A 13,199-nucleotide genomic window follows, 5' to 3' on the forward strand; every position below is an offset into this window, starting at 1 on the left:
AAGACCAATTGAAACAAGGAAAAAGTCCAGAAGTCTGAGGTAAGATTTGAACTCAAAACCAGTCACTCCTAGAACCCTGGGGTGTTTACATCTGAGGATCCCCAGGATGGCTTCATATGCGACCCGGGGGACATTTTTCTTCCCATAGTATGTCTTATTATGTGTCAGGAAGATGTGAGTCTCTTATTGGCAGCAGGGATGTAAATTTTCCTTTTAAAATGGGTATTTCTAGCATGGTGGAACACACACGCCTAGTGCTGGGGAGGTGGGTCCTGCTTCCTGTGACAAGGTGGATAGACCTCAGATACACTATGCTAAGCCGAGGAAGCCACAGTCCGATGTAAACATGCAAGGAGCGCACTCACAGAAATACCCAGAATAAACATGTTCTCTGGGGTAGAAAGCCGAGTTGTGATTGCCAGAGGCTGGGAGATGGCCATGTAGATGGAGACAGGCTTCATTTGGGGATCGACAAAGACGTTTTTTGGAACTAAATAGTCAACATTTCTGAACTGTTCTCTTGACAACGGTGCCTTTGATGGCATGTCACTAAATAAAACGGAAACTAAATTCGGAAAATGAAGTTAGCACTTTAATTTGAGATCAGAGCCTCGGGTAGCTCAGCCTGGCCTCAAACTGGACTATTTTAGCTGTGGATGATCTTGAACTCCTGACTTGCGTGACTCCACGTCTTCAGTGCTAGGATGATGCGCATGTGCCACTGCACGGTCTCTGCAACGCTGAGCTCCAACCCCAAGGCTTTGTGCATGCTAAGCATTTTGCCGTCTGAGCTACGTTCCTGGCCCCCCATCGTCAATGCATTTAAAGAAAAATATGAAATCAGTAAATAGCGCAGGGGGGATGCCGGCAAGACAAATTTGTAAGGCGATACTAATTTAGAGAATACGGTAGCGCTGCTGTATTATCAGTGGAGGGCGCAGACAGCTCCTGAGGGACCAAGTGAAAGTCTAGTCCCTAACTGCTCTCCAGTCCCCTGCAGCCAGCTTAGCGCTTAAAGAAAAAAAAAAAAAAAAAAAACTTGTTGAGTTTAGTTCAGTCGGCTCAGCCCAGCTTAGTTAATTGAGTTAAGGCGAGCTGAGCCAGTCTTTGTAACATCACCAGCTGGCTGGCCTGGAGGCGCTCCAAATGAAAGGTGCTGAGAATCCCACTCACGCTCCCCGCTCCCCGAGTGCTGCCTTGCTGCTGCAGGTGGGCTCAGGAGGGGGCAGGCCTCCGCTTACCTGACTTACCCTGATCCTGCTGGAGCCTCGGGAGCCCAGGCTGCTTTGTAAATAGAGCTGTTCTCTCTGGCCAGTCCGCTGCAGGAGGTTATTGAAATATCAGACAAAGTCAACGAAGAGGCCCTGGAAGAAACTGAGAATTTGGTCCATCTGGGTCTAGGGATTGACCGTGCCCTTCAGAGTGTGTCCAACCTGTGACCTGCAGGCCGCAGAGCTGCATATGTGTTTCCAACACGAAATTGTAATTTATTTTAGAATAGGGTGGGATTCTGCAACTGCGTGTGGGTGAGGTGTGTGTGTGTGTGTGTGTGGTATGTACATATGCATGTGACTGTGTGTTCCTGTGCATGTTCATGTGAGTACAGGTGCCTGAGTAGAAGTCAGGATAACCTTGGGGGTCAGTCCTTGCCTCCCGTCTTGTGTGAGGTAGATGGAGTCTCTTGCTTGCCGCTGTGTAGTCCAGCTCAGCTGACTCTGGGAATTCTCTCCTCTCACTTCAGAGCAGGCTGGGGTTACAGATGTGTGAAGCTGCATTCTGCTTTATGCGAGTTCTGGGGACATGTACAAAGCAAAGGCTTTATCTAGTAAGCCAGCTACCCAACTCAATTTTGTGTGTGTGTGTGTGTGTGTGTGTGTGTGTGTGTGTGTGTGTACGCGCATGCTCGCATATGTGTGTGCATGTGTGCACAAGCGCATGATTCAATTGCACAGCCCTCAAGTGTTAACTTTCTAGAGAATAGCATTGCATTGAAAAGTCAAAAGGTTGGACATGCAGCCAGGGCCTTGGGCTTGCCAAGGCTCTCACGATGTACTTAGCTGAGCCTTCGTCCAGTTTATTTACCTGATCAGATAGCCTAGCAAAGTGCTCAGCCAAATTCATTTAGCCCTGGGCCTGCCTGCCTGCCCGCCCCCCCCCCCTCTCTGTGTGTGTGTGTGTGTGTGTGTGTGTGTGTGTGTGTGTCTGTCATGTCTTCTCTTTCTCACTCTCTCTGTCTCTGTCTGTCTGTCTGTACACAATGCAGATAATAACAACTGGTGTCTAGTGTGTAGGCAGCAAGCTTCCTGGAGCACTGGGGACTCACAACGGGGTGGGCCCTAATAACCAGCTACACTGGGCATGGCAGAGAGCAGTCTTTGGAGCAAGAAGCCAGGGCAGGTATGCAGGTATGCAGGTATGCTGTTTGTAAACACTTCTGAGTGGAGGAAGCATGTGACTTCCGGCCAGTCTGAAGGAGGCACTGAGTGGGACTGGAAAGCAGGCTCTGGCTGCTTGGATCCTAGCTCCAGGCTGAGCCTCAGCTCCAGGCAGTAGCTACAGAGCCAGGCAAGATGCAGAGGTCTCCTCTGGCTTTGCTCCAGGTGCTGCCCCACTGAGGAAGATGTGGGTCTTAGGGTGATGCAGCAGGGAGAGCAGAGTGGGTGCAATCCCCACTCAGGGACCTGCAACCCCTGCACAGTTTTCCTAGGCAGAGGGCAGGAGGCTGGCAGGAGGAGGCTAGTAGTCTCACATTCACTGGGGACCCTTACTGTGTGGTGGTGAGCTCCAGAAAAAACAGCTCCCCGTTTTCAGACTTATCCTAGAGAGTTCTCTGCTTCTGTCTAAGTGTCTGCACAGACAAAAGAAATTCTGAACGTCCCCAAATAACCTGGGGGTCACTGGCCTCCTCCTCCCTGGCCTACCAGCTACAGATCTTCTTGTCTCCCCGTACTTTAGTATTTGTTCCCTCCCCTTCTGGGGGAACACACCAATCTTTGGGAGGGAGGGGGAGTCTCACCCTGTCTGTGTGGTTTGTCTAGACTTTGGCTGCAGCTAAAGGCCCAGGACCTCGTTCATTCCCCCCACCCCGGTCAGAGCCTATCAGAGCCCTCTGGCCCCAGCCCCTGGACTTTTGCAGTGAGCACCAGGAGAAAGAGAGATGTGCCCCGTGAGGCAATGTGTTCAACAGGTAGAGTTTCTATCTAAACAGGAAACCAGAACAAAGCAAATCCAAACCAAACAGATGCAGAGGGGATGTGTTCTAGACTTTTTCACTGAGGACCTGGATCCAGCCATGACGGAAGCTCTTCCGACCCTCCCTTCTGATGGAGACAGTCCCAACCATTTTGTATCTGGTGGGGGCTGGGAGGTGGGGGCGGTGCTTTTATGCCAGGATTGGGTCCTTTTGCAACTGAAACCTCGTGACTAATACACAGGTCCCTTAACCTTTGTAACTTCCTGTTTCCCCATCCACCAGGTTTCTCTGAAAATCTGTACATCATCCCTTTAACAAATCTAAAAAGCGGAGCCCTGAGGGGGTGTTGGTTATGAGAGCTTCTAGGCATTTTCTCAGTTGGGGTGTGTCTGTGTATGTGCACATGTGTGTATGGGTATGTGTGCACATGTGTGTATGTGCGCGTCTATACACATACGCTGGGGGTGGGTCAGAGATTGATGTTGGGGTATCGTTGTCTATCACATTTTACCTTGTGTTTAGAAACTCAGTCTCTCATTGAATCTGAGTTTGAGGTTTCATTGAGGCTGGCCGGCCAGCCACCTCCAGGGGTCAGCTCGTCTCTGTTCCTCTCCGCTGGGCCACTTGCTAGTTTTAAGGTAAACAAAACAAGGAGTGGTTAGTGTCAGTCTCACTTTATTGTACAAAAGAGGAAGAGTGTGACAGACAAATGTCTGTTACAAACAGGAATGGAGAAAGTGGAAGGAAGCCACATGCTAACCAGAAATACCAGGGGCATTGCAAGCAGTGACACCATGTTGGAGTTTACCGTTAGATTCAAGGGAGATGGCAAAACTCCTACTATGAACACTGGGTCAGAGCCAAGGTCATATATGTCACCAGCTTGGCAAGGCCATAGAAAACCTGTACAAGTGTGTGTGTGTGTGTGTTTGAGTGTGTGTATGTGACTACGTGTGATTGTATATAAGTGTGTGTATGTGACTACGTGTGATTGTGTATAAGTGAATGTATGTGTGTGTGTGAGACTGTGTGTAAGTGTGGTGAGTGTGTATGTTTGTGAATGTGTGTATGTGACTATGTGTAAGTGTGTGTGTTAAATATGTGGGGTAACTATATGTGTGTGAGTATATGTGACTGTGTGTAAGTGTTTGAGGTAAGTGTGAGTATATATGACTGTGTGCAAACACTTACACACAGTGTAAGTTAAGTGTGTGGGGTGACTGAATAAGTGTGTAGGATAGGGAGGGTGAATGTGTGTGACTGTAAGTGTGTGTGGTGAGTGTGTATGTTTGTGAGTGTGTGTATGAGACTGTATGAATGTGTGTCTAAGTGTGTGGGATAAGTATATGTGTATGTGACTGTGTGTAAGTGTGTAAATGTGTGGGGTGACTATATAAGTGTGTAGGGAAAGTGTATGTGTGTGTCTGTGTGTGTGTGTGTGTGTGTGTGTGTGTGTGTGGATGGATGAGTGTGTGTGTGCATATGACAGAAGGATTGGGGGAATGGTGGTTCAGAACTCTTAAGCAATCATTTGGGTTCCCAGCCAGCTTCGTGTGTGAGGCCATGTCTTCCCGGAAAGAACATTCTAGCAGCCATTGGTCTGCTCAGGAACACTGAAACCCGAAAGCCCCCTCCTTCCCTGTCACAGCTGCTGCACAGAATACCCGGGGGAGGGGGTTTTCTTACCTAATATTTCCCAAACCACTCAAATGTTTCATTTCCCATTGTCTGGCAGCCCCTCTCAGAGCTCAACGGTTGATGTGCAGCAGCAGACGTAGGCTGTTCCCCCAGGGTCCCAAAGTGCTGTCTCTTGCTTCTCTTTCATGTGGGGAAGCTGGTACTGGCAGGATGCAGACTTGGCCAAGGAGTAAGGTTTATTAGTCAGTTAGTGATGCGTGACAGTGGAGGCTTAGACCGGGTTGGGGATGAGGCTCTATGCTTCCACCGTAGCTGCCGATGTAACTACTGTGATAGAGAGGAATTCCTCCTACGAGGCTTAAATACTTAGATACGCTCTGCAGCCTCGCTGTCTCGTCCCAACCCACCCTGGTCTCGAACTTGCAGTGTAGCTGCAGGTGATAAGAGGCGATCCTTGCTTCGGCTCTGAGATTACAGGCTCTCACTACCACACGTGGTTTATATGTACTGGGGATTGAATCCATGGCTTTGCATGTGGGAGACCAATACTCTACCAACCGAGTTACACCCCAAGTTAATCAATGTTCCACTTTTGTCTTAAAGATTTGCTTATTTGTCTGTCATTGGTTTGGAAGTGTGCCAGCCTGCAGGTTGTGGAGGTCAGGGGACACAGCACAGGAGTTAGTTCTCATCTTCTAATATGTGGGCCCATGGAGGAACTCATCTCATCAACATTGTCGGCAAGGACCTGCTGAGACATCTTCCCCATCCCGGTTCACTTTTAAAAAACAAACATCTAAACTTAAGGGGCTGGAGAGATGGCTCGCAGCTAAGAGCACTTGCTGCTTGCTCTTCCCGAGGACCACATTTTGATTCCCAGCCTCTACATGGTGGCTTACAACTCTTTGTAACTCCACTTCCGGGGGATATGACACCCCTCTTCTGGCCTTCTTGGGCACCAGGCACACATAAGGTGCACAAACATACATGCGGGCAAGACACCCACACACATAAAAGAAAACTAAGATTTTAAAATCTGAAGTTAGAACGTTTCCCCCTGACCTAGGTGCTTTGATGGAATTCCATGTTGTATTCCCATACATAGTGTTCATAAAATATAATTGGCATTGGTGGTGTCTGAATGGATGGGTAGACAAAAAACAAAACAAAACAAGAACCTGTTTTAAGGAAATCTGTGCTTTGGGGCATTTTGGAGATCCAGGTATAAGGATCTTGATAGGCCAGGCCTGTCTCAAATAAGATGTAAAAAGAGGGCTGGTATATGACTTGGGTAAGGTATTTATTTGCTCAGTATATGTAAGGTCCTGAGTTCAAATCCAGTATTGAGAAGAAGGCAAGACGAGGGAGGTGGTTACTACAGCTGGGCATACTGGGACAACTTGGCCCCATGATGGGACTTGGCTTGGCTCTGTGTCACATACTTACAACACAGGTGGAAGTTGTGGCAGGCAGGAGCTTGGGGTTATCCTGGGCTACCAACAAACATGAGATTCCAATAAGACACAGCTACCTGTGCACAGGAAGGTGCCCACGGCCTAGGTGGGGTAGGGATTATGAGCAAGAGGCATTGACAGAGACTGGGATTTATGCCCAGGGTGCTGATTGGAAGCTAAGCAGGAATTACCAGACAGACGTATACGTTCAGCCCGTTACCGGTTTTTATGCCCTGAGCACACAGAACATTTGTAGCACCGGGCAAGGGCGGGTGGGGGGAGCAGGAGCTATTTCTGTGAGGATGCCGTGGGGTGAAATGCCTGTAAACATCCCCTCTCCAGGGCTGCGCTCTGCTCGGCAGAGGTTGCCCCGGTAATGAGTTTAACTCTTATGCTATTCATTCAGCCATCCGTGAAAGCCACAAATATTTACCGAGCACTTAGGATATGCCAAGTGGAGGCTGGGGACGCTGGGGACACAGAAGTGCCTGCCATCAAACGTGTGCCTCCCTTTTTGGAGTTCTCATACCAGCGGAGTCAGTAAGCTAACACAATACAAGGTGTGGTGAAGACCAGTGGACCACATGCTCGAGGATTGGCCGGCCTCCTCCAATGCCCGTCGTCCACCTGATCCAGGTGCGCTACGGGAATAAATTAGAGTCAGAGCCGGTCTGGCGAGACCTCGAGACCTTGGAGAATGACCAGAACTGACAGCTTCACTTCCCAGTTTACACAACACATTTTTAGATCAGGGAGATCCCGGACTGTGCCAGCCAGACCAAGATGGCCCAGCCAGTTTAGCAGTTATTTCCTGCCTTTCTCTGAGTGGTGGTGGAGGGGTAGGGGATGGGGATGAGGTAGAAATCCCACGTCACAAGAAAGAGTTGCCCTCACCTGCTTATAGGGCACACTCCAAGATGGGAAAGTGGGCCCAGTGAGAAGTCTCAGCCGGTTAAAGGGGCTTGCTGCCAATCTGACAACCTGAATTCGAGAGAACCACACAGAGTTCTGTAATCTCCATATACATGCTGTGCCCCCCCCCCCACACACACACACATACACATGCACACTAAAAGGAAAAAAAAATCTTGGGCGGGGGAGGAGCCTGAAAAGAGATAGAAACATAAGGAAAGCAAAGGGTTGTCTTATCTTTTCAGTGTGTAAGAGGGCAAAATGTCACCAGGAAGAGAAACAGTCTCCATGCTACAGCGTCTCAGAAATCAGAGGCTGGGGACTTCTGATAAGGGCCATGGATCCCAGTCTGCACCACTGATGGCCCCTCACAGCTCCTCACGTTGTCCATGACATCAGTTTTGTCCCTGACATCAGTATTGCCCACGGCATAGAACTCCCAGGGTAGGAAAGGACTCAACAGCAGACAGAACTGGAAACCCCAGTCTGGCCTGATTCTTAGACCCGTAGAGCTTCTACTGGGCAGAGGTTTGTCCTCAGGGTGGCACCAGGGTGACTCCAGCAGTCGAGTGCTGGAGAAGGTGGCCTGAGAAGCTGAGCTTGCAGAAGTGGCTGGAAGAGGAACCGTGGCCCCGCCCACCCACTTAAAACAAGAACAAAAACAAAAACCAACCAACAAGGTGACATCCAGGACAGAAACCCCTTGTCCTCTACCTGCGTTAGCCTCTGTCACGCAATAAATAACACCTTCGAGGAGGGTGGCCCGAGCCAGGCAGTAAGTGATACCGCCGTCAGTCCAACCGTCCTGTTGGAAGAAACACACTGTAATCATGCCTGAGAAAGACATTTGGCAAATGAGTTCCCATTTTCACATTGGATTGTGCTGAGCGTATCAATTTCCCGCGGGCCGGCCAGCGTTGGGGATGTGTAATTGATTGCCCGCGTTATAATAAACAAGCCGTGACAGGCGATCATTCATCACGGGCCGCTGAACGTTCCAGCGACGCCGGGAGAGAGGGGGCGCGGGAGCCGAGGGAAAGGAGGGGAAAGCAGCGCCCCGGAGGGCGGGGAGAGGGAACGCCAGGGCCGTAATTCTTTTCATTATCTAATTTGTTCTTACTGGCCTGGGTCCTCCCCCATCCCATCCCCAAGGAGGCCTAGGGGTTGGGGGAGGGGGCGGAGGGGGGGGGCGCGGAGACGAGGGGCGGGGCGAGCTGTAATGTGGGAGGATTTGTTCTGGAAAGCGAGGAAGGGATGTGCGCAGGACTTAGCTCTTTCAAGACCCCGCCTCCAATGGATGCGTCGGAAATTTAAATTTAAAATAAGACAAAAGAAACAGCAGGGGTGTTGTAAAAGACAAACACACAGACGAGTCCTTTTATCTGAGAAAAGAAGAGAGTCAGAGTTGACATCGACTGGGGCTCTGGCAGCGGGTGATGGTCCCTCTCGGCCTCCCACCCACTCCCACGGACGCTGAAGAGTGAAGTTTCAAGGCGTGCAGCAGTGGGGAGGGCGTGAAGGGAGCTGGCTGGAGTCCTCAGGCCTCACCCTGCCAGTTTGCAACCCCTTCCCCACGCTCTTAGCATTCCCCTCAGCCCTCCTGGGTACCAAATGCAACCCTCCCAGGGCCAGGGAGTGGAGGGGTGGAGCCTGTGCTGACGGAGGCGTGGTTTACAGGGGCGTGGTCATGTTAGAAGGGGAAAGGCAAGAATAAAAGAAAGCGCAGGGCTTCAGAGTGGCTCACTATTCCTGCCTGGTTAGTATTGTCTTTAATTTTTATCTTTAATTGGCTGGCCATGGTGATGCCCATCTTTAATCTCAGCATCCGAGGCGGAGGCAGGCAGATCTGCATGGAAAGTTCCAGATCACCAAGGGCTACATCAGAAGTTCGTGACTCAAAAAAATTTTTTTCTTTTAATTAGATTTTAATTTGGTGGTGGTATGCACATAGACTAGAGGACAATCTGAGCAAGTCTCTCCTCCCACTTTGTTGGCCTTAATGGTCCCTCTCGGGCAATCTGACTTGGCTGGAAAGTAGCTTTGCGGCACGAGCCGTCTCAGCCTAGTATCTTCGAGGCGATGGAGAGGAGGAGGTTTGGAAGACTCTGCAAGAACCTGTATCTGAACAGCTCACCAGCCCCAACATGGCTGCTCTTCCTGCAAAACCCACCGTGTCTCTAAAGGAGGAACTGCTCACCTGGAGCCCTCAAGAGTTCATGGAGGGGCTGGAGAGATGGCTCAGCAGTTAAGAGCACTGACTGCTCTTCCAAAGGTCCTGAGTTCAAATCCCAGCAACCACATGATGGCTCACAACCATCCGTAATGAGATCTGACCCCCTTCTACTGTGGTGTCTGAAGACAGCTACAGTGTACCTACATATAATAAATAAATAAATAAATAAATAAATAAATAAATAAATAAATCTTTTAAAAAAAAGAGTTCATGGAGGCATCGGAGAAGGCGTGTGTGCATCTCTCTTCCCAGAGCAGCACTGCCTATGTAGTGGATCCTAGAGGCCTGGTGTTGCGGGGGAGAAATGAAGGCACAAAGAAATGAATGAGCCATAAGGAAAAGCTAAAACGCGGACTTGACAGTGTAGCCCTCTAAAATATATACGGGGCTGGAGAGATGGCTCAGTGGTCAGTCGCTGCTCGGACCCCCAAAGGGTCTGAGTTCAGTTCACAGCACCCACATCAAGTGAACAGAACAATATTATCCATAGACATTCACTGTTTAGCCCCGCCTATCCCAGGTCATCATCCATCTCCTTTGTGAGATCTCCGTGGATCTGTGGATTCACCTAATGGCTGTTATATGAGCAGAGCCAATGGTGAACTTTTGTGTCTGTGGTTTTTTGTTTCTTTCTTTCTTCGTGCTTTGTTTTGTTCTTTTTCATTTAATGGGATATTGACAAAGTTCACTGGTGGCATAGCCTGCATTGGGAAATCATTCCTTTTATGGCCAAGTAATATTCCTTTGCATGACTAGACTTCGGGTATTGATCCATTATCTGTTGATTGGCACTGAGGTCATTTTCACCGTTTGGCCAGAGTGGGTGCCTCCTAGAGACACATTTGATCATCGGCTTTCAATTCTTTGGGGGTATATCCTTAGGAAGAGACTTGCTGGATCGTTCAATAACTCAGCATTCTGCTCGTTACCTAATTGCCAAGCTTCCATCAACACTTGCTGGTTCCCAGTTGTCTTGTGCCTTCCAGGTGGGTGTACCGGGGGTCCACTGTGTGGCTCTCTGTCCCTCCTTCCAAGTCACGACGTCTAACCTAGAATCTTTCCTAATGCACCGTCTTCCTTCCCTCTCCCCTTGGATCTCTCTCGCCCTTATCTCCAGGTCAGGCCACACCCCTCTGATGTGCATCGTGCCCCACAGACTCCTTTGGGTAACTCCCAGTTGGCTCTTCTTTTACATTTAGAGACAGGAATTACACTGGGTAGCCCAAGCCTGCCTCAGCCTCTGGAACACTGGGGTGACACGTGTGTGTCATCACGCCAGCCTTTGGAGCTTGGATCTCTGTTTTCTTATGTTAACTGATTTATGTCCACCCTCTAGACTTATCTAGAGCTTCCTCCAACCTATTTGTCACTCACTGTGTCCTTAACATATTCCCTGGTGGACTAGATACCTGGTGAGTGGGCAGACTTTGAGTGACACCCAAATTCAGATGTTTGTGAAATCCTCCCCTCTCCCCTTTTTTAAAATCACAAACTACAATGCCTTGGGGACTGAAAAACTCACTTAGATGTAAGAAATCTTGAGAACAACAGGTTCTCTGCTAATGCTGTCTCCAGAGCCCGCATGGAGTTGACCAGGGGTCCTCGGGTTGGTGTGGTGTACATACTTCTGAAGGTACAGGCAGATTGCAAGATGTTTGATCTGCATGGGTGTAAGTTGAATGAAGGCAGAGTGACCCTGTTTTATTTTGCTTTGTTCTCCAACCCCCACCCCCTGCCCTCAACCCATGCATTTTTATGTAGGTAGGGTAGTCACAGCAAGCTCCATGACTTCCCACAGTCCTAGGTCAGCCTGAAAGTCAGGACTGAGGGATGGTATGGGATAGAAACCTTATCAACTAGAACTTGACATCATGAGTCAGTAGCCATGCACAGACCTGAAGAGCCGAGAGAGAAGGATTCGAGTTCTACATTCATGCTGTCCCTTTCTTCCTAGGAACTTCATAAGACTCTGTCCGTCTCTATTCTGGGAAGTTCTTACTGGTAAAATTCTACCACGCCCATCCACAAACGGGGAAAGAGAGGCTCAGAGGTGAAAAGCATCCATGCTTGCTGTTCTCCAACAGGGCAGCTGCAGGCTCGCTCCTGAGAGAGCCCTTCCACCTCTTTCCAGCCACCGCAGTCTCCATTAGTCTGATTAAGACAATTGATTTATTCATTTTTAGTGGGAGAGGTGGGGGGGGAGAGGTGGGAGGTTGGGAGGCGGGACACAACATGCCATTTATATGATTTGAACATCTCTAGAAAAAGCCAAGAAACATACTTTCTTCCAGCCACAGGCAATCAACTGTCTGTCCAAAGTGGAATAGTTCACCCATCTTGTACAGAGAGTGGGAGTCCCCAGGTAGACCCAGGAGGGGACTGCTTACCAAGGCTGAAAACACACTTGTGTATGTGGGGGGAGGGGGGGGAGAAACTTCAGGAAGTTGGTGAAATTTGACACTTGACATTGGCTAGGGAGGAATATTAGCAGGCAGGAACACAAGAATATTAGAAATTCTCTCTCTCTCTCTCTCTCTCTCTCTCTCTCTCTCTCTCTCTCTCTCTCTGTGTGTGTGTGTGTGTGTGTATGTGTGTGTATGTATGTGTGTTCACAAGTGAGCATGCACTCACTCAGCAGTTTGACTACCAGGATCTACATACCTCTGCCTACATACAATACTGGGATTATAATAAACACAGCATCAAACTGGGCTCTTTCATCAACGGTGGGGATCCGAACCCAGGCCCTCTTATGAAGTGCTTGCACAGAGGCACTCCATCCGCTGAGCGGTCCCCAGCCACTGGCACTGCCTCTTAATGCTGTCCAGTTTCCCTATGGAAGAAGACAGGGGGTGTGGCTCAAAAGCAGAGCACTTGCCTCTAATGCACAGGGCTCTGGGCTGGATCTGAAACACTGAAAAGAACAAAGCAAAACAAAACAAGAAGATAAAGAAAGCCAGAGACACTGCTTTTTCCCTCTGAGTCTCCCTCCGACAGCCAGAAGGCTGGGGACCCAAAATGCCTCCCCCTCCTCGCCCCATCCTCCTATCCATCCTTACATTCCATTCCTGTCATCTCAAAGCCTTTAATCCCATGATTCTTCTGTTAGGAATCGCGCCCAAAGAAATCATTACGGACGCCTAAAAAGATGTAGCTACAGGATGTTTCTCACTTGGTGTAGATTATGGATACAGACCGGAAACAACTCTAGCATCCAATCAAACAGATAAGTGAAAGGCACTCCCCCCATTGGAAGCCCTGCTCACAGCCAGGAAGGGAAAGACAGGCTGGAAATAACTTGAGACAGACAGAGAGTTTGTCTGGGATGGGGTGAAGGTAGGGATGTGGGGGGTGGGGAGGGGGGTGGAACAGTGTAAACATTCGAGCTTGGGATGGTCTATTCAAAACCAAGCTAAATTAGAAATGTGGCATCGCTAAGATCCGGAAGTCATCAATGAAACCAGAATTCTGGGAGAGCAGCTGCCTTAGAAGAGCTGGCTCCCCAGTACTGGGAAATAAGTGGAGTTTTGTATCCAACTACACAGTAGGCTACATGAGATGGACACCTGGAGGCCATGTAGGCTCTTGTTTGTTTTAGACAGGGTCTCTGGTAGCCCAGGCTGTCCTTAAACTCACCATGTAGTCAAGAGGGGCCTCAGGCTCCTGATCCTCTTGTTCTATGGGGGTGTGGAAAGCCATGTTCTTCAGTCCCAGAGAGACATTCAACAGAGCCACACAGAGAAAGTCAAACCCCAGATTTTCTTGTAGA

General features: G+C 49.3%; 1 long non-coding RNA gene across 4 annotated transcripts; it reads right to left on the bottom strand.

The window, feature by feature from the left end:
- Positions 1-436: 436 nt before the first annotated feature.
- Positions 437-8,201, bottom strand: Gm30604. Of its 4 annotated transcripts, none has more exons than XR_878719.1 (7): positions 7,912-8,201; positions 7,180-7,266; positions 6,719-6,926; positions 4,880-5,048; positions 3,705-3,820; positions 1,242-1,792; positions 437-799 (listed from the first exon to the last, which is right to left on the bottom strand). It is a non-coding gene; the product is annotated as a predicted gene, 30604 (long non-coding RNA). The 4 variants fall into 4 exon arrangements; XR_878720.1 differs by having other exon boundaries at positions 1,242-1,319; positions 1,632-1,792; positions 4,880-6,926; XR_878721.1 differs by lacking the exon at positions 6,719-6,926.
- Positions 8,202-13,199: the final 4,998 nt, after the last annotated feature.

The sequence above is a fragment of the Mus musculus genome, chromosome 5, assembly GCF_000001635.26.
Source record: "Mus musculus strain C57BL/6J chromosome 5, GRCm38.p6 C57BL/6J".
Taxonomy (NCBI): Eukaryota; Metazoa; Chordata; class Mammalia; order Rodentia; family Muridae; genus Mus; species Mus musculus.